Raw genomic sequence first — 24,427 nt, forward strand, 5'->3', positions numbered from 1 at the left:
ATATATAAAATAGATAATTGAAATTTTGTGTTTAGTTACCATTTTCTTATCACAGAAAAGTATTTCAAATAATATCATTGGTACAAATTTAAAATTCTATAGTACCAGAGTGACTGAGCCCTGAGTATGAATTTTTGTCTTTGTTGTCTTCTTTATATATGAACACTAGACATAAGAAAACATATAGGAGATATTTAAAATAAATTAAAACCCTAAATAAATGGAAGTAATAACATTTTATAGATTGGATGACACATTGGAAAGATGATCATATTTTAAAGATGTCAATTTTTCAATGATTTGATGCATACATCATAATCCCAACAGGAGCGTGTATGTGCACGTAGCATCTTCTTCCACATTTGAGGATCCTTATGATTGACTACATTGGGACCACCTGGATAATTCAGAATACTCTCTCTATTTTCATGTTGACTGATTAGCAACCTTAATTTCCTCTGTATTATAATATATCCATACATCAAAATACCTTACAGCAATCAAAAAGAATGAACTACTTGAAACAACAACATAATGATTAAGGCATATATGAAATTAAGCCATAGATCCTAGGAAAATAGAGTGCATACTGTGCCGATTTCATTTACATGAAGTTCAAAAAACTGTCAAAACAAATCAAAATACTACAACACAAAATACTAGTTAATTGTCATAGAACTATTAGCTGGGAGGAAGAATAAAAAAGATGTGAGGTTTTTAATGATATAAATCCATTTAAGGTTCTAAAGCCAGTTAATGTTCTAAATCATTCGAAATTTAAATAGTAATTAAATATAAACTATTCACTTAAGATTTTTACATTTGATTATGTGAATGTTAGGTATTATACCTCAAAAGTAGTTTTATATAATTTCATGCAAACCTAAACAATGTGAAATGTTAGTTTTCTCTTGAGCTTTTCAGAAGTGATCTGAGCTAACACAGGAAATGAGAATCTTAAAACGTGTAGATATAAAAATACATTCAAAAACAGCTTAATGACTAGTTTTAATTTTTTACTTTATTACACATTAATTTTTACAAAAATAGAATATAAATTTGGTTCACACCAAATATTTTCTTTTCTTTAGTATTTATATGTTTCTGGTGAATTACTCATTTTCCATTGCTGCTGTAACAAATTATTACACATTTAGTAACAAGAATTTGTTATTTTACAGTCTGTAGGTCAGAAATCTTACATGAATTCACTTCCCATCTAACTGAGCTAAAAACCAATGTGTTAGTAGAGCATTTTTTTTTTTTCCCCAAGGGGCTCTAAAAGGAGAAACTGTTTCCTTACCTTTCCCAGCTTTCAGAGACTGCCTGCATTTCCTTGACTCCTGGACTTTTCGATTGTCTAAGCAATATCCAGTGGTCTTTCTCTCATTGCATCAGTCAAATACTGTCACTTCTCTCCTCTTTTGCATTTAGCATCCTCGTGATTATTGGGCCCACCTAGATAATCCAATATAATCTATCTATATTAAATTCATCTGATTAGCAACCTTAATTTCTTCTGCCACATTACTTCTTCTCTGTCATATGATATAATATATTCATATGTTCCAGTATTAAGATGTGGGTAGATGCCAGCATCTGAATGGGAAGTTCTTATTCTGCCTATCATATTGGGTATGTAAGGTTCCTTCTTAAAATTTAAGTCTGGAATACAAAAGATGTAGCATGTCATAGTTAATTTGACAATCTAACTTATAGTAACTCTGGTTTCTCTCTGTGTCTCATTTTTTTGTTGGCCTGTGCTTGTGGAAGACAAACTGCACTATAAAATTTTAATATGTACCACTCTGACTTTTTAACATAAAAATATTTAAACTGATTGAGTAAAATAATAAAAGATCTAAAGGTATCTGGCTAGGAATGCTAATTTTGACCTTTACCTTTCTGCTTCTATGTTTACCAATTGTTCATTGAGATTTCTCCATCTTTTTCCAATTTCCCTTGTTTTCAATAAATGGTTCATAAATACTGTTAATCAGAAAAAAAAGCTACTGTTTTCAATAAATGGTTCACAAATACTGTTAATCAGAAAAAAATGCTTCTGTTTTCAATAAATGATTCACAAATACTGTTAATCAGAAAAAAATCCTACCGGTATTATGAAAATATAATAATATGTCAAAGGCCTTTCTTGTAAAGTTAAAAATCTATACTTATATAAAATTGCATTGATAATGTTTTTAATAGTAGATAATTTCATTCAGGTGTTTTTTTAAAAAAATATATGCTTCCTGAAGTTCACTTACAAGTATTCATTTCTTAAAAATGAGACACTTGCCACTCTGAAATTAAACTTTTATTTTTAAATTTAGTTGATTTTTACTCAGTTTCAATCTGGAATTGTCTAAAGTTTCTCAATGAAAAGACGTATTAAAGATGAGACAAAGAGAGTTAAATAGTTCTACATTATAAGGCTCTACATTATAGAAAACCCTATAATAAAGACGTACTTTATCTACATAATTATCCTGGAACTATTATTACCAAAAGGGTTGAATAATGTTAATGTTGGCAACACTAAACAGCAGCATGTGGACCTAACTCACAGAAATAGCTATATACGTAAGTAACAAGTAAATCCTCCAGCTTGCTTGCTAAGTAACACTCTAGTTTTTGAAGACAAACAATTTACTTTCCATCAACTAAGAGTGTGTATATATATATATAAATCTTGTATGTATGTGTATGTATGTGTGTGTGTGTTCTGATAAACACACATATATATAAATGGTGGGGCAATAATTTTGGTGTCAGAAATCAAATAATGATCTAATGATAGTGGGAAGAAATTTCACTGCATTATTTGTTATTTGTTGCTTTTTTTCCTATAATATTGTTGACTCTTTTTGAGGTGTACATTTTTTTAAAAAATCTAAGTTTTATATCTTTCAATTTTTTTACCTGTCCTATTATTTTAATACTTACCTAGGCAAATATATATTACATAGACTTTACTATCAGCACATTATACTGTGAGGTTTTTCTTTTTACAGGTTTATACATTTTACTTGGTAAATAGATTTTCTTAGATGCTTTATAGAAGAAGATAAAGAATCTGTTTAAGGATACTTGTATACCTCTTCTGTTTCCCTCACAAATTCTTTCCATAACTACAGAAAAAAAAAGTGTGTCTTTGTCGATAATAAAGACTTTCTATTGTTAACATTTCATTAAAAAGTAACAGATTATTAATGTCAGTTCTTTTAGAAGAATGATAAAAGGGCAGCTTCCTAGCCAGAAATCATCAACTTTTTGAAGCTGGGATGGAATTCACCAGGCATAGGCAAGTATCACTGTTGTAGGACTTTTTCCTTAGTTCAGCTGACAGCCAGGTTCTTCGTCAGAGATTAGACTCGCAGACACTTTGAAAAGTGAGAAAATAAAAAGGAATTTATTGGGAAAAAAAGGGGAAACAGGGACCCTGCACAAAGCCAGAGTCCTGCCAGTGAACTTCCTGTCTCGCAGATTGAATCCCTGTTGCCACCCAGGAAGAGGAGGGACCAGGCTCCACTGTACTACAAACAGCATGAACTTGCCGAGGCTCTACCCCAGTGCTCACTCCTCCCAGTGCGCAGGCAGTGGGGGGTTCTCAGTAACCCCTTTATACTCGGCTGTCTCTTTCCTGCCTCTAAAGAAGTACATCTAACTGCCTTTAGAATAAAGATAAGGATAAGGACAAATATCAATCCTGCTTTCTGCTGACAAAGGGTACTGTTTTGAAAAGACAGCAGTCAGATCTCCCTCAGAGGCCGATCTAAGGGTGCCCGGCAAAAGGGGTCATCTGGGTCTCCCATTGCATGTCCCTTTGGAGTTTGACAGCATGAAGGCAAGAACAGTCACACTAGATTATTGGAAAACTGTACCAAAATGAAATGAGGGGAGGGATAAGGACAGACCAAAAATCCCAAGCTCTTTTACCAGTTTGCATGGGGAGAGGGAGGCCAAAAGCCCAGCTGAAAAAAAAAACAAAACAAAACTTTACGTTTTTGCCGGCATGTTGGGCTTCTGGATTTCCTTCTCCTGAGACCACTCCTAAACCAACCAGTTCAAGGTTTGGGAAATTAACTCTTTCCGGTTTGAAGGATGCATCTGAGGGGAGTATCCTGTAGTATCGAGACATAATTATCTGTTAGCGAAGAGAGGACAGAGAAGGAGGATAGAAAAATGAAGGCATTTTTAGGAGTCCCAGAGGTTCAGGATGCATTTGAAAGGGGTACAGACTGAAGAAGAATGGCTACCCATCTAGAAAGAGGGGAGCAGGCATCCCTGGTGCCCTTCTCTTCCTGGCAGACAGCCAGGGTGCATGAGGGAGAGAAGAGTTTCCTCTTTCTCTCTTCCATTCTTGTATTCCCGAGACCTGGCGACCTTGGCAGGTGCTGCCATGGGTGCCAAAGCTGCTTGCACCCATGAAGCATAAAGGGCCTAGAGAGTAGGAATCATCTGCTCTCACCTATGTCTCTATCCCACCTACTGACAGTAGCCTCAGAGTTCCCTAGACCTCATTTATGCCATGGATACTAGCATGACCTTCATCCAGAGGCCTGTCTTAATTGGCAGGAATTAGCCATGCTCACCTGTGCTGTGCCTTTTAACCTCTGTTATTGTCTCTCTCTGGATCCCTTAGTTCCAATTTCCCTTCCTAGGGCTTTGACCCAAAGCTTATAAACTAGTTTGGGATAAAAATGTGTCTTACAAGGGGGTTCCGTGGATTCCTTATCATAAGCTAAATGCTAAGGTGAAGCTATGGAATTGAGTCCTCCTCTGACAAGGAAAAGGATGTGTTGTGACACACCCAGATAACTGGTGGCTATAGTTATGCTTGCTAGGATTTGGGGGCATGGTGCTTGGCTTTGGTCAGCTCCCTTGGTCTTACTTTCCCAAAAAGGAGACCTCTAAGTTATGGACATCCTGTTTATTCCAATTATCTGGCAAGATTTGCAGCACAATTGCTCAGAACTAGAATATTGATCCAGGCTTTTACCTTACCCATCCCCTTTTGTTCTTTCTCAGCTGCAGTCAGAGATTGCTGGTTGGTTCACAAGAACAAGCAGGGTTCATCTAAAAATGTAGGGAAAAACTTAAAAACAACTAATGAGTTTAGAATTTAATGACAAATGTATGATAACTTTTAAAACACAATTTATCTCTCTCCAGTCCTCATTTTTGTTAAGGAAACAAATCATCAATGATTTTGATGAAAACAAAAATCAATAATTTTTACAAACAACTTTAAATAGACTTTAGTCTTATATTTGCAAAATAGACTTTAGTCTTATATTTAGCCTGATTATTTGCATAAAGTGCAGCAATAATAACAATTTCTACACAGGACTTTTGTATTGGCTTTAAAGGAACTCTATTCCACAAGGAATCTCAGATAAGAACTTTTAAAGCTGAACCCAGCCATAGGTTTGTATCCTCAAATACCTGTGAATTGGATGATCCTCTTCTCTTAAGGTCCCAAGATAAACTTTGAGTGACATTCTTTACTCTGATTGCAGTCAGGAACCCTGTATAGGGATTGCATAGGCAAGGGTATAAGGCCAGTCTCTCCAAGGGGCTTTTATTGGCTCTGCAAGTTGAGATTGACTCCTTAAAGGGAAGCATAGCCTTCCAGTCAAAGCCTTGGTAAAATGACCAGTTTCTCCAAGTGTGTCCTGTTGAAAAAGAAAAACGAATTATTATTGCACTGATGCAAAGAACTATATTGCCATAAGTTAAGAATACTCACAGATAGTTTTCAAATTCTAGAGGAATGAGGCAGAGAATCAAATATGCTCCAAATTTTGTTCACAGGAGTATACCTTACTCAATTATTAAAGGCCATAAATAGTTCAAAATAAGTTTCCTTGACTCAGAAAAACAAAATGAGAAAAAGCAATATTCCAAGCAAAAGTCAAAAAGATTTGCTTCAGTTTCCTGAATTCAGTCCATTTAGTTAATACTTGTTTTGCTTGATATTCATGAACATTTCAGCACTTCATGAATCCTGTACATTTTCCTTTATTCCAATGTCACAATGTCCAAAGTTATCAGAAGCCTGTCTTGAGAGGACCTGTCAAAGTTCTATAGTTTATTATAAACCATCTTTTGAAAAGGATTAAAACAAGACAATTGTCTGTGAATAGAAAAATGTACAGGGTAATTATGTTAGAAACACAATTGACAAAGTTTCGTTATCTTTGTGGTTTACAATAACTTAATGTAACAACCTTAATTATGACTGATAGCATATATGCAGACATTAGAATTTTAGAAATCCCATACAATTTTGGAACATGTATTAGCATTATTCACAAAAAATAACCTAAAGAAGATTGACCATCATTTTGGCAATCCTAAGTACATTTTCTAAAAGGAAAAGAAAACTGGTTTAAAAGTTAATTGCTATCTGGATGAAGAAGAAAACATGATACCTGGGGGAAGAACCTCTTATTCTTATGTAAATAGTTCCTTTACCAGGGGAGAGAAGCTTAACTACTGTTCTATGGAGTTGAACCACTTGGCCAAGGAAGGCGAAGATGTCATGGAAGCAAGGTCTTCCCCAGACCCAGCTGGGAGGGGTGGGGGAGTGAGGAGCCCCCGCTTGACTGTCCACCACCAAAAAAGAAGGAAAAGGCCATGTAAAGACCCCCAACCCCCAGGAGCAATAGGGGTGGGGGCATGGTTTCCCCTACCCTCAGAAGTCTGAGGATGAAAAGGCTTATCAGGGACACTGAGAGGTTTTGAGTCCCCATTTCCCTCAAGCCCCATGTTCTGGGAACCAAAGCTGTTGTAGAACTTTTTCCTTAGTTCGCCTATGAGTCAGGGTCTTATCTCATGGCCATGAGAGGTTAGGCTTGCAAGACACTTTGGAGGGTGAGGAAAAAATGAAATTTAATGGGCAAAAAGGGGAGAAAAAGGGAAACAGGGACCCTCTGCAAAGCCAGAGTCCTGCCAGTGAACTTCCTGCCTCGCAGACTGAATCCCAGTTTCCACCCAGGAGGAGGAGGGGCCAGGCTCCTCCCAGCTGCAAATTGGATGAACTTCCGAAGGCTCCATACCAGTGCACACTTCTCCCAGTTTACAAGCTGGTTGGGAGTTCTCTGGTGACCCCTTCAAACTCAGCTGTCTCATCACAAGCAGCGGTATGACCTTGTATAAACCTTGAGGAACCTGCAAGGCTGATCTCCGGCTGGGAATACATTGTGTTGCTTCCTGTTGGGTGGGTTCGTCTCCATGCAGCAATATTATCTTCCTTACATCTCTCTATTTGAATCTATCATTACTCTGCTACTGCTGCTGACCATGTAATCATTTCAGGAGCACTCTAATGAATAGTTCTGCAGCTTAAAAAATCTAGTCATTTTATAGGGTGTAAATAAATAAGCCTGGGTTATAAAAATGAAGGTGGATGTGTTATATTCAGTTATTTACTGAAAGAAATAAGCAAGTCTTTCTGGTCTAGGAAATGTGTGAGAAGAGATTTTTCTGTAATATTAGAAAAGGAGGACTATGCTTTCTCACATGTCAAAATCTCTGGCCCATATTAGGTGAGAGGTTTCAGCTTCATAAAGAATCCAAGAAATATCTTATTTTGTTTCTCATATTTTTATTCTGTAAACTCATGGAACATACCAGTCATTTCACTTTGAAAGTACATGTCCAATGCCACATTTGGTTTGGATAATTTCTGTGCATATTTAATGTTTATCAAAATATTGTATTTTAAACAGCCTTCTATAAACCTTCAAATTATTTTGCACATTAGATTACTATAATTAACATTGTCAATATATTGAATGAGCCTACTTAAAATATTTTGAGTCCTCATTGCAATGATAAATATATTAATCATTCACCCATTTTTTTCTACACAATATTAGTTGAGCACCCTTAATTTGTCAGACACTATTACAATTTATGAGAATGTCACAGTGAGCCAAACAAATTGTTCCTGTACTCAGAATACTTAAATTCTAATATGGAAAGGAAACAAGTATTTGCCAAATGTTAATAAGTGACATTGAGAAAAATAAAACGTGGCAGGAGTAGGGAGCTGTCGAGAGGGATTGACATGTTTAAATTGGATAGTCTTGGTAGATTTCACTGACAAGGAGGTATGAGCCCAGACCTAAAATAAATAAGAGGATGAGTTATGTGGCTTGCTTGGGGTAAGTACGTTCCATGGAGAAAAAACAGCAAAGGCGAAGACTCACAATTCAGAGGGTGCATGCGTGCTTTAGAAACACTGACAAAGTCACTGTGGGAACTAGATGGAGGGCGAAAGTCTTTGGAGATGAGGCTTGAGTGTGGAGGGTTTTCGGTAAGTACTCCCACAAAATTTGAAAGTTTTTGGCTCCTCTTAATTCTATGAATTGCCATAAAAATGGGAAGTAAAAATATTAAACAATGAGAAAATATTTAGGATCAAATTAGGGATTAGCAGCTCAAAAACATAAGATATTTTGTATGTTATACGTAGCACTAAAAATGGCAGAAATATAGGTAGAATGTAACATTATTATGTGGCATTCGATATATTGGTAGTTCTAACTGGTGCAATCAGGCATCAAAGGAAGTGAAAACAGCCAGATTAAAACAGGATAAGAAACCCGATTTATTCACAGAGTATATAATTGTGCATTTAGAAAATCTTGAAGGATCTTAATAAAAAGTCACCAGAAATGAGTGAATTTAACAAGGTTGGAAAATACAAAATTATAAAATATCATTATTTCTATATACTGTTAGCAATAAAAAATTGGCAAATAAAATGTTAAGCAATAATATTAAGAAGCCAGCTCTCTCCAAATCTATGTACAGGCTCAGCACACTACCAACAGCATTTTATAATTAGAAATTGACCATGTCATTCTAAAATTTATATGTAAAAAGTACCTTTCACAAAAGAATTCATTTTGAGCATTCATAATGTCTTACTTGAAGACAGAGTGGATAAAGGTATAGCAACCAAGGCAGGGTGGCATTGACATTATCATAAGGGGAATCATATAGGTCTATGGAACAGATTAGAACATAAGTAGATTTGTGAAGCTTATTCTCCATCTTAAGGGGACACCATTTTTTCTTTCACCATTAAGCATAATGAAAACTAGAGCTATCATTATGAGATTCAGAAATTTTATTTACATTGCTAGTTTGCCTTAATTTTTTAGGTGAATAGGTGTTAAATTAGTCAACTGTTTTTACCTACTAATATGGGTATCTAATTTCTCCCCCTTTTTTTTAATATGGTGAATTACATTGAATTTTTTATAATAAACCAAAATTTGCTTTATTTGAATAAACCCCACTTGGACGTGAAGCATTATTCATCTTATATATGCCTGGATTTGGTTTGCTAATATATTTCCTTTTGAGGTTAAGCTCATGAATGTCAGAGTTCCATAGTTTTCCTCTCTTGTGATGATTTTGTCTGTTCATAGAAATATTAGTCTTATAAATGGGGAAATAGTCTTTCTCTATTTTCTGAGAGTTTATATAGAATTACTATAAATTTCCCTTAAATAGTTTATGGAATTTTATTTGTGAAGCCGTTTGTGTCTGCAGTTTTCTCTGTGGAAAATTGTTAAGTTGTAAATTCAATTTATTTAACAGATAAAAAATTACTTAGATTTTCTATTTCTTCTTACACTTTATTGGTAAAATATTCATATTTCAAATAATTTGCCTATTTTATCCCGGCCAGGGGTCAGAAAAATTTCTCTAAAGGGCCAAATAGTAAATGTTTTAAGCTTTGTAGGCCAAAAGTCAACATCAAGATTATTAACTAAATATTTACGTAATAAAAAATAAATTTCATAAATGGCAATAATAGGGTATACTTTTATGTATTACAGATCTACTACATTGGGTATTACAGGTCAATGAATGAGAATAATTAATTTCTTCTTTTGAGGGATTATATTTCAATTACTTGGAATTGAACTTGAAACACTGTAGAATTACAACTGCTTCACTGAAATCTGTAGTATGCAGAAGAGCAGTGTGATACAATGACATATAAAGTCTGCATAGCAGCCACTCAACTCTGCCATTGTAGAATGAAAGTTATCAAAGTTGTCATTTCTGTATATAAAAATGATACGGGTGGCTATGTTACAATGAAACGTTATTCATGGGCACTGATGTGAATTTTATGTAATTTCCACATCTCAAATATTATTCTTCTATTGATTATAGTCCATGAGCTAATATACAAAATAGGCAGTGGAAAGAACTGCACCACGGAATGTGGTTTGCTGACCCTTGTTCTAGGTGGTCAAAATTACTGACATACATGTGTTGTTAACATTGCCTTATAAATGTTTTAGCATCTGTACTTTCTCTGGTGATGATGTGTCCTTCTTTCTTCATATTAACAATGAACGTGCTGTTTTCAAAAGAATCATCTGAATGAATGTGAAATACAGACAAATTTTAGAAAATTTAATTCATCAAATTTTTCATAAATATTTTAAAGCAAAATAAATTTGATTTTTTAATTTAAGTGTTTTGATTTTGGACAAATGTTTTCAATAAATTGAGTAATAAATAAAACACACATTTTAGTAGTTATTTATTTCCATGTTCAGAACCCTATAAAAATTAAAGAACATTGAATAGGAAAATACCACAACAATCCAAGTGGCATGAGATAAGGTCGTGTGCTATGGCAGTAGAGGATTGAATGTAGAGATAGAAGATTTCAGGATTCTTCTGGAGTATACCAGGTATAAAAGGGGTCTCTAATATGTAAAGTTAATAAGAGCACGGGGAGTTTATGACCAAAAATTTAAAAAGGTATATGAAATCTTGAACTGAAATTAAATTAGCAACTAAACTACAAATTTGTGAGAAGTATTAATTTTATATAGAAAATAAAAGGGAAGCCCTCCATAAAAATCTTTGCATGCCCTGTGATAAAGGAATTAACTTGATATTTTAAATCAAGCTCTTGCATATAAAACCACATTGATAGCATTACTTAAGCTAATCATGTTCATTAATCTTTTAAATTTGGTGGTTTATTATAACTTCATAACATTTTAAATATTTAAAAATCTATGGTAATGTTTATTTCAGAAAAAACATTTTAATATTATATTTTAATAAAAATAATGTTTCCCCTTGGAAATAAATGTTCTTAGTTATTTTATTCTAAATTTATTAAAGCTTAATTATTTCCACATAAGTGCAAAACACATTATTAATCAAATATTTCATAATTTTCATAAAATTCCTGTTTTGAGTCCATAACCTTCAAATTGTAGTGCATATACTTTGATATTAAGTATTTTTTCCAGACATTAGATATGTCAGAGGCAGTTTTCCATTTTAGAAATTAGGCAAGTGAAACACTCAGTGTCTGATAATTAAACCAGGATATTACCGCACAATTAAATGCTCTGGATTTTTAAGAATGTACTATAGCCACTCATTGTTTTCTTTCACTTTGCTTTGTCACATTTTCATTTGATCTTAAAAGTAAATTTCATCAAGGTAATTATTTCTAGTCTGATTTAACGTACTGTACACAGTCTAGGGATTATATATCTACATTTTCAATTATTTATTGAAGCTCTTAATCTTCTTCATTTCCAATTTTGTTCTCTATATTCTGATTCTCAAAAAATACAGGCTAATATTCTTTTTTCTTCTGTGATTTAAAAACTTAAAAGTTTCTAAAACTATAACATACAATTTTTTGAAGTTTGTCATAATTGTATTTGGATAGAAAACCTGACCTGAACGAGGCTATTTAAGTTTATATTTATCCCAATTAGTGTGAATACTCATATATTTTATTTAAGTCATATGATTACAGAGTGTTGAGTCAGAATTTGTCACAGTTGTTTAGTAATAACCAATGCATGTACTCTGTTTTCTAAAATCTGGAAAAAAATATTAAATCCAAAACATATCTCTTCTCAGGTGGTTTGAGCAATGAATTTATGGACTTATACAATCAAAGAGATCCACAATCTGTATAGAGAACACAGATTTTGATTCCTTGCTGATAGTTTCTCTATCAGAATGACCTGGGTTTTATTTGGCTTCTTCTCGATCTCTTAAAATAGCTCACTCATGTCCAAAAACTTGTACCCCCACCAATTACTTATTTTAATATTTTATTCTTCCAAATTTAGTACCTTATGCCAAACTACTAATAACACTCCAAGGTATCCAATATCTGCAAACAAGTTTTTTTCAGAGAAAGTTATTCAGTGGTATACCATTGTTTACTTATCATCAAATTTTCCCGATGTCCATTATACTGTCATTTTAATGGTGACATCCTCCTATTATATCTGCCTTTGCTGAATTCTTCATTCATTCATTCATTCATTCATTTATTCATTTATTCATTCATAATCTCTTCTGAGAAAATAAGCTATGATCTGAAAGAAGAGTGAGAATTAGGATGAAGGTAAACTTTTGTGCAGCTTAGCTTTTCAGGGAAATTGAGCATTATCTGCAGAGTTCCTAAGAAAATAATAGTTTTGGTAGCTTGGTTAACAGTGAAAGAATGATAATGTGATTAAAACATACGGACTAAGGATGAGCATAGGAAAAATATAAAGTTAGAGAAATAGGCAGGGACTAAATATTTCAAGTTCTTGTGAAATGTTAAAAATTGTAATTTTTATTCCAACAGAAATTGGTTACAATGAAAATTTTTAAGATGATAAAGAATATAGTCAAATTTACATTGCGATAAAGAATATGGCTGCTATATGAAGATTTGATCTGAGAGGTACAACAATGGATGTAACCAGTTTAAAGGCTATTGCTCTAATTTAGGTAAGAACTAATGATAGTTTGGACAAGAACATGATATGAATCAGGATAATAGTCATACATATGTACACACATATATAAGTGTGTATATATGTATATATACATATTTATTTAAGTAAAAAGATTTGTAATAGGTTTCTCTTTTTTTAAGTTGATACGTTCTGGTTTTATTTCTTCATAGGAATGTTGAGGAAGTTCAACACTTTGAGAAATAAATTTATTTATGTTAGTGATGCCAAAGGAAAATTGCACTAGCCAAGTTAAACCAGAAAGGAAGCCTTTATTTAAGACTATTGCAATGGGGAAGAAAGATTGAATGGAAAAACCACTGAAACAAAAGTCAGGAGAGGTTTTAAGTGCTGCGATGAGCTAATGGAAAAATACTCAAGGATTTTACACAAGAAGTTGGTCAATGTGTTAGGCCATTTGTGTTTCTGAATTGGCCTTCTTAAACTCCTACAGATACTGGGAAACGGGGCCACTATCTTTCTTGATGATTAGATCTCAAACGATGTCTTAGAAAGTCCTAGAGAAAGACATTCCTTGCTTGTAAAATTGTCGAAGGTGTGGAAGAATATTTGCACCTCAAAGGGACAGAGAAAGAATATGCAATTGCAACTTTTATAAAATAAGTACTCTAAGAAAATGGGACTCAGGTGCCTACAGTTAGAAGTAAACTTTTCTAACATTTAGTCAAGCTGATGGGAACATTAAGGCCTTCTCCAATGGGTAGTAAGCAAATTCAGGTGAAATAATCTGTAGGTCCTGAAGAAGTCCAAAGGTGATTGTGTTCTGAATTCTGTAAAGCAAGCATATAGAAAATGTTTGTGATCAAAAAGGTAAATACTGGTTTGAAGGTATAAAAGTCACCACTGTGGACAGGTTTGAGCATAAATAAGGTAATAGAGGAAAACTTACTAAAAATAAGACATTGGTAAACTGAGGAGTAAGTCATCTAATGGATATGTGAATTATATAGATGGCAGGTAGCAAATAAGCATAAAATCTAGGTTACTAGGACTTCATTAAATGAACAAGAGTGCCTGGAATATTAGATGATGTCAGAAGGAAAAGGGAAAGAATGTTCTAAAAAATAGTAGTGAGCCTCAGAACAAAAGCTCTTTATAGGGGAACAGAGTCTGGCAACAGCTGAGTAACCTGCTATTTCTGAAGTATATGGTGAAAGGAACCAATCAGAATCAGCACTTCAAGGTCATAAGGGAGAGTGTCCTCAGCCAAATCTTTGGCTTTGCTTAAAGGAAGAAGGTGGAAGTGAAAAGAGACTGAGCGTTTAGAATACTTGCTAAATATGAGAGAGAGCTCCAGAAGGTAAGTGTAAATTGTTCAGAAATAGGGAAATTGAATACTGGGTCGATGACAAGAAAGTAAATAGAATTAGGAAGATAAAGGTGCAAGTGGATTAAAGGTGAAGAATATTGGGTCCTATAACATGGAGGTTGAGAGCCAGGGGGAATTCAGCAGTCTCGGGAGTAAAATGAACAATGAAAATCTTGGAGGGAGATGAGCAATGAACCTACACGATAGAAGGCTAAGCTCACTCACTCAGGAGCAGTTGTGGACTTAGAGGTTACAGTATACAATTGTCTTGGGGTACCATGGGTAAAACCTTGCAGCTATAGTTTGGGTCGTGTGTCCATCCATAAGTATTAGCTTTCTCAGATTTAGACCATCTCTATGATTGGTTTACAGTTTTTCTCTAAAGGTTTTTCATGTGAAAGAAATAGAATGTAGCCAATTTTCATGTTTCTTAAATGTGAATGATTGGGATATCCTTTTAAAGGGTCAAGAACATTATTGTAGGCTTCCCATGTTAATTCAAAATAAATTCATTACAATGTGGTTTAAGTTTCTATATACATAACAGAGCTATTTATTGAAATGTTAAATTTTGTTTATTATCCCTATACTTTTTCCTTTTTGGATTCTGCATTATCTTCTTTTCCTTTTGGATGTTTGGTAAGACTAAGAACATAAGGTCCTTAAAGGAGGTCCTCTTAATTGCTTAACTATTTAAAACATAGGGTCATGAATAAAATTTAAGGGATATGAAAATTATGAGGTAATTTTAGAGTTTTTAATAATTAAGAAAATAATTAAGATGCTTATGGAAAACTCAAGTTTAAGATGTCTATTAGGTAACTGGATATATGGGTCTGGAGTTCATGAAATAGATCTGGGACAAACATATATATTTAGAATTTATCATCATTCAAATAATAAAAGAGGAAATAGATATCACCCAAGGAAATAAAGTAACAAGAGGAAAAATAGGTTGTTACCAGAGGACGACAAGCACTGAGAGCGTTTAAAGAGAAAAAGAAACATATTAATTAAATTTAGAAGTGGCTAGAGAAGTAGCAGGAAATCCAGAATGGTGTTACTGGAATAAATTAAAGTAAAAATATCAAGACATAATTAAAAGTAGAAAGCTAAAGTGTTATCTGGTTTCAAAACAGAAAAATGATAATGTCATTTTTACTTTTGCTGTAGTAGTTGACTATTTCAATGAAGAAGTGGTTGGGTAATGAAACAAAGGAAAGAAAGAGTGAAGTAGTTTAGGAATTCATTAGAAGTGTGGAAGACAAAACCTCAAGTAAAAAAGCAAATTTCTGAAAGAATGTAGAGACATAGGCTGGTACCTAGAATAAGGTATAGAATATAGAAATTGTTTTTCAGAAAATGTGCAAGAAAACATGTGCTCAAATGTTAAAGAGCCGATAGTAACAGATGTCAGACAATAAAAGACTTGGAATACTTTGTCAGGAGATCTTTAGTAAAGTGGTAGCTGACTTACATGGTAGGTTTTATCCAGAACATAAGTGGAGAAAGACAAATGTGACTTATTAGATACGACAAAAGAATGTGTGGACAGATGGCTGGAATTTTGGGCATAAAAGGCAATAAGTTCCTACATGGGCACAGAGGAATGATTACATGTTTGATAGATTCTATCTTCTCAGTAAATCAGAGATTATTTAGAGTGAGGAAAGGTGGTAGGTGTAGGGAGTGGAGTAAGTGAAGAAGGTTTGAAAGAACCCTAGAAAATAATGATAGATTAAACTTATTGGGAAAACAGAACAATTGTCTGGTAACTCTAAAAGACCATGGAGGCTGAACCTCAAATTTTCTGGTGTTAAAAGTCCATTGTATACACAATGAAATTTTTCTTTGGTCAGGTTCAGTTGCCTTGGTGAAGGGGTGAAAATAGCATGTATTTTAGTTACCCTGGACTGGCGGTTTTACATACTGCAGTTGTGAGTATACATAGAGGCTTAGTTGAATTGATCTACATGAAGAATAGCTTATATGGGAAAATAACAATATATGATAGGGTCTAATAGATTGAGAGAAAAAGGTGAAGTTAGAAACTAGATGTTGAATAGGTTAAAGAACACCTGCACAGTGAATAATTGAGGGAAAGAATGGAAAGAACAGCATTATTTTAGATATTAATTTTAATTTTAAGATTTCCATACAAAACATTCACTCAAAAATATGTACTGAGCATTTTCTGTATATAACAAATCGTCCTTAGCATTACAGAAGTGAAGATGGGGCAAGTTTTTTGCTATTATGAAGCTTAAATTCTAGCCAGGTGGATAATAACAAAATAAAGAATAATTTGGTTTCATAGTTTCTATTACAGAGGTGACTGAGAATAAAAAACAAGCAAAAAAACAGCAAAAAACTAAAAAACAACATTTTTGAGCTCCCTCAACCAGAAACGCTATTTACAATGCCACATAGATAGTGTCATGTCATTCTTGTACTGTCCAATTGGGAAATGCAATCATCACCTTATAACACAGGAAGGTACTTTTATAGTTGAACAGAATGAGAATTAATCCCTACCATCAACACAGCATTGGCAGGACACAGTATCCTGACCCTGGGCACAGAACTAAGATCAGAAAGCTGTAGGGTCACAAAGATACAAAGAAAAGCCACTCTAAAGCTAGCTGGTAGTATATGGCCAACTATTATACAGACATGTTGCAGGTATTCAAACTGCTTGCAATTTGATTGATTTAAACTGTATTTGTGGTGAGTTTTGAGGGTGTTTATTAATAATGACAGAGAATATGGATATTATAGAAGGGATGGATATGCGAGTATATATTTGCACGTGAAAAAAAAATCAAGGAATGAACAAAAGAGAAGGAACAAAACTTTCAAAATATATTAACATAAACAGAGTAAAGAAGTTTTCCTTTACTACCAAAAATTAAGAATTTTTGCTAATTTTTTATGAATAAAATAATTATAAATTATTTTAGAAAACAAAGAATTTGGACTTGTAAGTTGTGTCTTTTACCAATTGTGTTTCTTTTATCAATATTGCTATATAGATCTAAGTTCATTGCATGTGTTAGTTGTTCTCAACTCTATTGACTCCACACATCTCTAATTCTTTTTTATATTATTTTTAATAAATATCTAAAACATGTCAGTCTTCTGGCTTTTAGTATCCACATTGTGTATTTTAGTTACTCTGGCTGTTTAACAAATTTTCCCAAAACTTAGTAGTATATTACAAACATCTATTATACCCTTAGATTTTTGTAAGTCAGGAATTTGGACAGAGTGTAGTGGGATTGTCCTGTCTCTACTCCACAGTGTGCTGGGGCACAGATGCAAGAGTTGATACCTGGAGGCTGGAGTCATCTGATGGCTTGTGCACTCATATGTCTAGTGGTTGATGCTGGCTCTTGGCTAGAGGCCCCATTCCTCTGTTTATGCATTCTCCTTGTGAGTGCCAGTTTGGGCTTTCTCACAGCATAGTAGGTGATTTCCAGTGGGAAATGTGTTGGGAAAGAGAGAGCAAGAAGAAGAGGAAAGAGAAGAAAGCCATATCACTTTTTATAACCTAGACTAGGAAGTAATACAGATCATTTCTACATATTTCTTAAGACACAAAGTTCTGTCCAGATTCAAAGGGAGGACATAAGGCAGATTCCAACTCATTTCTGGAAGATCATGATACTGAAAATATTTCTGGGGCCATTTTTGAATATGTGATCTGCTCAAATGGATAATTTGAGATTAGTCCTTAGAGTAATAATCCTTAGAGTCAGCACTCCTTAGAGAGAGTTGTTTTAAAAGGTTTATTTTAGGTTTTGTCACTGGTTACTTGTGTTCAGTGTTCTGAGAGCACAGTGTGGAAATATATTAATTCTGTCCAATGGTACTGAATGTTCTATAGAGTAGAGTAGGTTAATAGTGGAGTGGGCTATTTAAGAGAAACTTGGAATTTATCAGGTTAAAAAAATGAATTTGTTCCATCATACTCTGCAGGTGTACGAGAGAATACATGACCTGCTCAGAGCTGGGTTTAATCCAGAGGAAGGTAAGTTTGTGAGGGTCCCATGCAAGATCATTAAACTACCATTTGAAAGAACAATTCATTATCTGTTCTTCTTGTTGTTTATAACTTTAGTCCATAATGTTTGTGTAAATTATTTTTTTAAAAACTTTATTTGGAGGATGAAAGATAAAATTGAGACAGTAGTATTTACTTTGAAGAAAAGTAAATAAGCGGAGATTTTTTTCCAGGGAAATATAGACCATGGAATCTTTCATAAGCACGTAGGAATTTTATTTACCTAAAGAGATAGTTATAACAAGCAAAATTTCCTGAGGACATCATGATATCTATGTACTTAAGCACTGATAAAAATCCTCATGTGAAAAAGGAAAAAAAAAACAGTAACCACTTGAATATGAGTGAATGTTCCTCCAAAATATGTAAAAATATGAAAAAATATTGTTAATAATGTAAATAAAACAAAACATTTAATTGAAATTAAACACATATGCAGATACACAGTAAGCCTTCCTTCTAATTGTTTTTAAATAAATTATTCATATTTAGTTTATTTTTCTTCTTGCTCACTTTCTCATCTCCCGTTTATTGCTTACCTGGCTTAAAAGGTACTTATTTAAAGTTAATTATTGCAATAGAATGAGAGTCCACAAATTTGTGATAATTTTTGAAATCTCTGGCAAATTTAATACATTTTTAAAAATAAAATGTAATGATTTGTCTGTATATGATAAACCTTTTAGTGTGCCTTTAATATCCAGGTACATTTTTTGAAAATAATAGAGCAGGGTACTAAGCATTAGGTATCCACAGACTTTTAGCCCTAGGTTAAAAATCTCTTCTAATTCATATTACAAGTAAAAAATATGTTTTTTTCACCTTAAAAAATTCTAATATAATTATTCATCTCTAAAGGTAAATGATAGCATGTGGTATTTTCCAAATCATTTGAATATGTAATAACAGTGTTTTATGGGACATTTATGTTATCTAGACTCAAGTAAAATATATATTTTATATATATATAAAAACTATATTTTTCCTTCAACTGTAATGTTTTATGATTTCAGCATTAATTTTATTAGAAAAAAGTTTGAGTTAAAAAGACAATTGAAATCAAATTTAAACAAAATTTTTACAGTGATCATTGAGAGTGATCTAAATTTAATTCTTTTTTAAACACTGCTAGATTGATGTGATACATTGTAAAGAATAGAGAAAACATATGCATTTTCAAAATAAAGTAAACCTCACTTCAGAATTCCATAATGCAGAGATACAAATTATTAACATTTTTGTCAACTTTAATATACTTAATATTTCAGTGTAGTCTTTTATAAAATTGAAATTGTATTGTAAATATATTTTATATCTTGATTTTTTAAAACTATAATATCAATAGCATTCTTGTTTTTCTAAGAGATCATATTTTAGGTACATTTTATATCCTGATTTTTAAAAACTATAATACCAATGACATTTTGTTTTTCTAAAAATATCAAAAGCATTTTGTTTTCTAGCATGTTATTTACTTTATAATACCCCATGATATAATTTTTTATAAACACTTTTTTTTTTTTACATTTTCTTAGGCAGAAGAATGAGAAATATAGGAAACACTGAGTAGCATTTAGGTTAGTATTAAAATTTTCTCCACAGATCTCTGAAGTTAATTGAGGAGTCTCTAAAGGTGATGGGAATTGGGAAGATCTGAAGAGGTGGGGTGTCAGGACTGTCGTTAATACTTTTACCAGATCATAGTAGATTTCATATATTTTATGTTGGGTTTGGCAATTTAGTTAAATGGAGACTTCTGGGATACAGTTTAAAAAGATTAATGATTCACATATGTAGGTTCATAGTAAAAGTTCAGCATAATTTTGTTATTTTTCTTGCTATTTAATTTTTTGTATCAGTCATATCCATAATTTTATATACGATATAAATTGCTTAGTCATATCTGTATTTTATATATCAAATAATAAATTTTGTAAGCCTTAAAATATTATTGTCTATTACTTTAGGTATGTATGTGAACTTTTATCTTTTAAATATACTACTTGAATAGAAGCCTATTCTAACTATTCTACTTTCTAAAACAGTACTTTTTAGTTACAAATGACAAATGTAATCAAATTTAACCATGAGGAAAATATTTAGCTGGCCTTAACAAAGACAAAAAAATGTTAACCAAAATTAAATTCTTTTAGTAAAAACAAAGCTAAATATGTAATCAGAGGTAGCACAAATGGCTCAGCTTGTTCACTATCATGACTATATTCTTTGTTGCTCTCATTCAAAAACATTGAGTCTAAAAAACAAGTAGAAAAGTCAACTCACCAAAAGCTGCAACGAAGGAACTGCCTTTGTTTCTCAATCTCTTCTCTCAGAACTTACAGCAGAGAGGAATAATGTAAGATGAGAGAGTTTTCCAATCGTCTACTCAATGCTTTGGGAGCCATAACAGGACACGGAGAAGCTTTGTAGCCAGACACTTGTGAAATCTAAAAGCAACGGAAAAGCTATGAGTTAGACTTACATCAATAAATGAACTTACATTCCACTGGGAAACAAAGTTGATATAATACAGCTGATAGCTGTTATTATGAAAACCCTAAACAATAACAAAGCCAACAAATAACAAAAACAAACAAAAACCTTATTCAAGTTGAAGCTTAATGAGCTATGCCCCACAAGGCCATAGAGGATACCATTCCTATCTATTTCTCCAAACTAATCTTGGGCTCTTCTCCATCTTGCTTAATCTTTTTCTTCAACATTTAAAAAATTGTTTTTAGAAATTTATGTTTTATATTATTTTCAAACACCTAAAAAAGTTGCAAGACTAGTACAAGAAGCTCCAATATATTATTTACCTATATTACACATTGTTTTCATTTTGTACTACTTGGTTTTCTTCCCATCTTTGGCTTTATTATCTCTATTCCTCTAAATATGTGTGTGCACACACATATGCACACAGTGTTTTTATTTTCTGAACCACTTTAAAAATGTTATAGGTATTGTGCATAGCTGACAACATCCCACTCATGCCAATCTAGAATGGAGACCTCTATAATAATTTATTTTCAAACAACCTACAAAAAAGAAAGTCAATTCCCTGTAGTTTTTTCCATCTGTTCCCTCCGTCTTCTACTGAGATCATGCTTCTTGGCTCATGTAAGAACAATCTTACAAAAACTCGTGCTGGAGACAAGGCTGTCAGTTTAAATCCCAAATGGGCCCACATCACGGCTCTGTTTTGCATATTATTTTGATTGATTGATGGGTCTGAAGTGAAAGTAAAAACCATAAGAATTAGAGATCATAGGTAATGCAATAGTATTAACACATTTGGATTATGGTTTAGTGTGACTGAAACTCTGGTAAATCCTGTTTTAGGACAAATCTTAGTTGGAAGTACAATTTAGTTAGATAATTTGTATGGTCTGGAAGGAGCCATGATAGGCCTGCTAATTTTGGCTGGAATATCTTGTGATGTAGTATCAAGTAACATTATTCATGAGTATATATCTTTAAAAATGTTGTCAATAAAACTATCTCCTTTTTATTGCTGCACTTCAGATCTTCAACCTTTGAGACTTCAAGAGTTGGGTATCCTTAGAAGCCAGGCATGTCATTATCCAAAATGGCTGATTTTTTTAAATTGATTTGGATTCATATAGAGTTCTCATGTATGGAATGAAAAACAGAAGCCATGATGCAGTATGTCCTTGGCAGACAATACCATTTTTTTTTGATATTTCAACTAACATGTTTGCAGTCACTTGGAAGATAAGATCCAGTTCTACAATTTTTAAATGAATTCTAGATCCTACAGCATAAGTATGTAATGCTCATCCCATTTTAGGTAACCTACCAATCAAAATTTCCAGAAGTAATGTCAGTACTATATTACTCATTTTACAATATATTACTGAAACAAAAGGATGAAACAAATGAAAGAGATAAGAGAAGATTTAAACCAGTTTGCTACTCATACAGGATATACAGACACTGATAAAAATGAGGTTGGTCGACTGCTTTGACTGGTTAACCTGGAATGATACCTCAGAGTATTGTTGAAAATGGGGTTAGGAAAATAATATGAGACACTGAGGGAACTAGGAACATCTATTATAAATACAGTAAGAACTTGGAAAATATAATGCACTGAAAGCTAAGGTAATGATAAATTCCATGAAGGAGACTGTGATGGATTCCTCAGGCAATTAAGTAGGGAAAAAAGTAAGGAATTGAAAGAGGAAAGACTGGAGAATTTGAAATAAACTTGTTTCATTTTCCAAGTAGATTATCAGTAAGAAAAAAAGTATATAGCAGTAGCTAGTGTAGGCAATGGTGTTAGCTAAGTTCCTTCCTACCTCTCTCTTTTTAAAAATCGTATACGTTTTGAAGGCCAGTAGTTGAATGGAAAGGGAGAAATACTTTAAAGAGAGAACAAAACCTAGCAGCACTGAGAGAGACGGAGAGGTTGTTGGCTGCAAATTTCTCCTTCTGGTTTTACCATTATAAAATAAAAAGACTTGAGAATCATCAACAGAACTATTCAATGAGCACTCTGTTGGTGTCATGCATAAATAATACTATAGTCCTAGAAAACTGATTTATAGTTGTTAAAATATTTTAAGGAGAGATGAATAACATATCATTGTGACCCATTTCAATATTAAACTGATTTTCAGTATGTGTGACAACAGATTTTTGGCAATAGCTTGTGACAGTATATGCTACATTTTTAAGAGTTGACATTGACCAGGGTCCATGCAAATTAATGTTTTCATACGATCAAATTTATTTTATGGGAACATGGATCTTTTAGATAAATAAGAATAATGCATAAAGAGGAAATCCAGATTAAGGAAATAGGACAGCAAACATTTATCAAGATATGAAAAAACAAATTCATACTTTACCCCTCCCCAAAAAAAAATCACATTTAAAAGTTTAGAAACAAAATTTCCAAGAAGTCAAATTTTAAATAGGATATTTAAAATATGTTATATATGGTTGTAATATATACTTAAATATAAGCAAACTATCCCAATAAAATTTAAATCCCTTTGGTTTTATTATATCTACAATCGAGTTAAATTATTAGTTTTTCTTCTTTTTCCTCTGTAATATAAATTATATAATTCAGATTTTATATCCATGTCTATTTTCTTTACTTTTGGTTTAATTCTTTCTTAATTCTACCAAAATAATGGAACACTAGAACCTATGGCTTTTTCTATTGTGAGTGGATTACGCTTTCTTACACAGAAAAATGAATAAATAAAATGGTTGAATGAATTTCAAGTTGGGTTTTCATTTAATCTTCTCTGTACTTAAGACATAAAATACAGTTCATTTAAAGCCTTCTTTGTTGTTACACCTCATTTATTTGGCACAACAGCAATAAATGTTCTATTTCATGTGTTTTGCAATAGGGAAATAGCTCTCAGATTTATAATAAAACTGGAGGGGTTTATTATATAAGAGTTGTTTAATGTGCCACTGATACATGTACTAAAGTTGGTATTACTTAATATATTAGATTTAGATAATATCAGAATACCATTTCCTACCAGCAGGAAGGCTTACAATGGAGGCGTCAAGTAGTATTTTTTATATATATATATATATTTGTGATATGATTTTACAACTCAATTCTTTATGTAATTTTTCCAGGGCTTTTAATACTTAATTATCAATGTATTATGGTTATATATATTTATACAAATATTACAGAATAATAGCAATAACTCATTTTTGAGATTATATACCATAATATGAGTAAAGCATTTATTACCATCTGGTATATACTTAGGCTCTGCTTTTATGTATTTCCTTTGTGTTTTATAATTTTCAAAGGTTTATGCATTTTATTTTATATGAGATCTCACGAGATCTTATGGTTTAAAGTGTGACACTTCTTCCCTCACTCTTTCTCTCTCTCTCGGCACCACGTAAGATGTGCCTTGCTTCCCCTTTACCTTCCCCCATGATTGTAACTTTTCTGAGGCCTCTCCAGCCATGCTGGAGTCAATTAAACATTTTTTCATCATAAATTACCTGGTCTCAGGCAGTATCTTTATAGCAGTGTAAAAACAGACTAATAGAATAACCTATCTAAGGTAGCATTTGTCAGGATTTTCTACTGTAGAGTAACTCTCTCCTCTCCTCCTCTACCTTTTATACTTCCTTCTGTGAAAGGAAGTCACAATTTGCAGCCCACTGTTAAGGAGAGAGTTATTGTGCTTCAACTCATAGAGGTAT

At 32.9% G+C, this 24,427-nt stretch overlaps 1 long non-coding RNA gene across 3 annotated transcripts; it reads right to left on the bottom strand.

Annotated features, from left to right (window-relative positions):
- Positions 1-1,031: 1,031 nt before the first annotated feature.
- LOC134739656 (uncharacterized) lies at positions 1,032-20,646 on the bottom strand. 3 transcript variants are annotated; one of them, XR_010126527.1, is made up of 5 exons: positions 20,489-20,646; positions 5,449-5,678; positions 5,003-5,079; positions 4,004-4,124; positions 1,032-3,383 (listed from the first exon to the last, which is right to left on the bottom strand). It is a non-coding gene; the product is annotated as an uncharacterized LOC134739656 (long non-coding RNA). The 3 variants fall into 3 exon arrangements; XR_010126526.1 differs by having other exon boundaries at positions 5,003-5,678; XR_010126525.1 differs by having other exon boundaries at positions 4,004-5,678.
- Positions 20,647-24,427: the final 3,781 nt, after the last annotated feature.

The sequence above is a fragment of the Pongo pygmaeus genome, chromosome 5, assembly GCF_028885625.2.
Source record: "Pongo pygmaeus isolate AG05252 chromosome 5, NHGRI_mPonPyg2-v2.0_pri, whole genome shotgun sequence".
Taxonomy (NCBI): domain Eukaryota; kingdom Metazoa; phylum Chordata; class Mammalia; order Primates; family Hominidae; genus Pongo; species Pongo pygmaeus.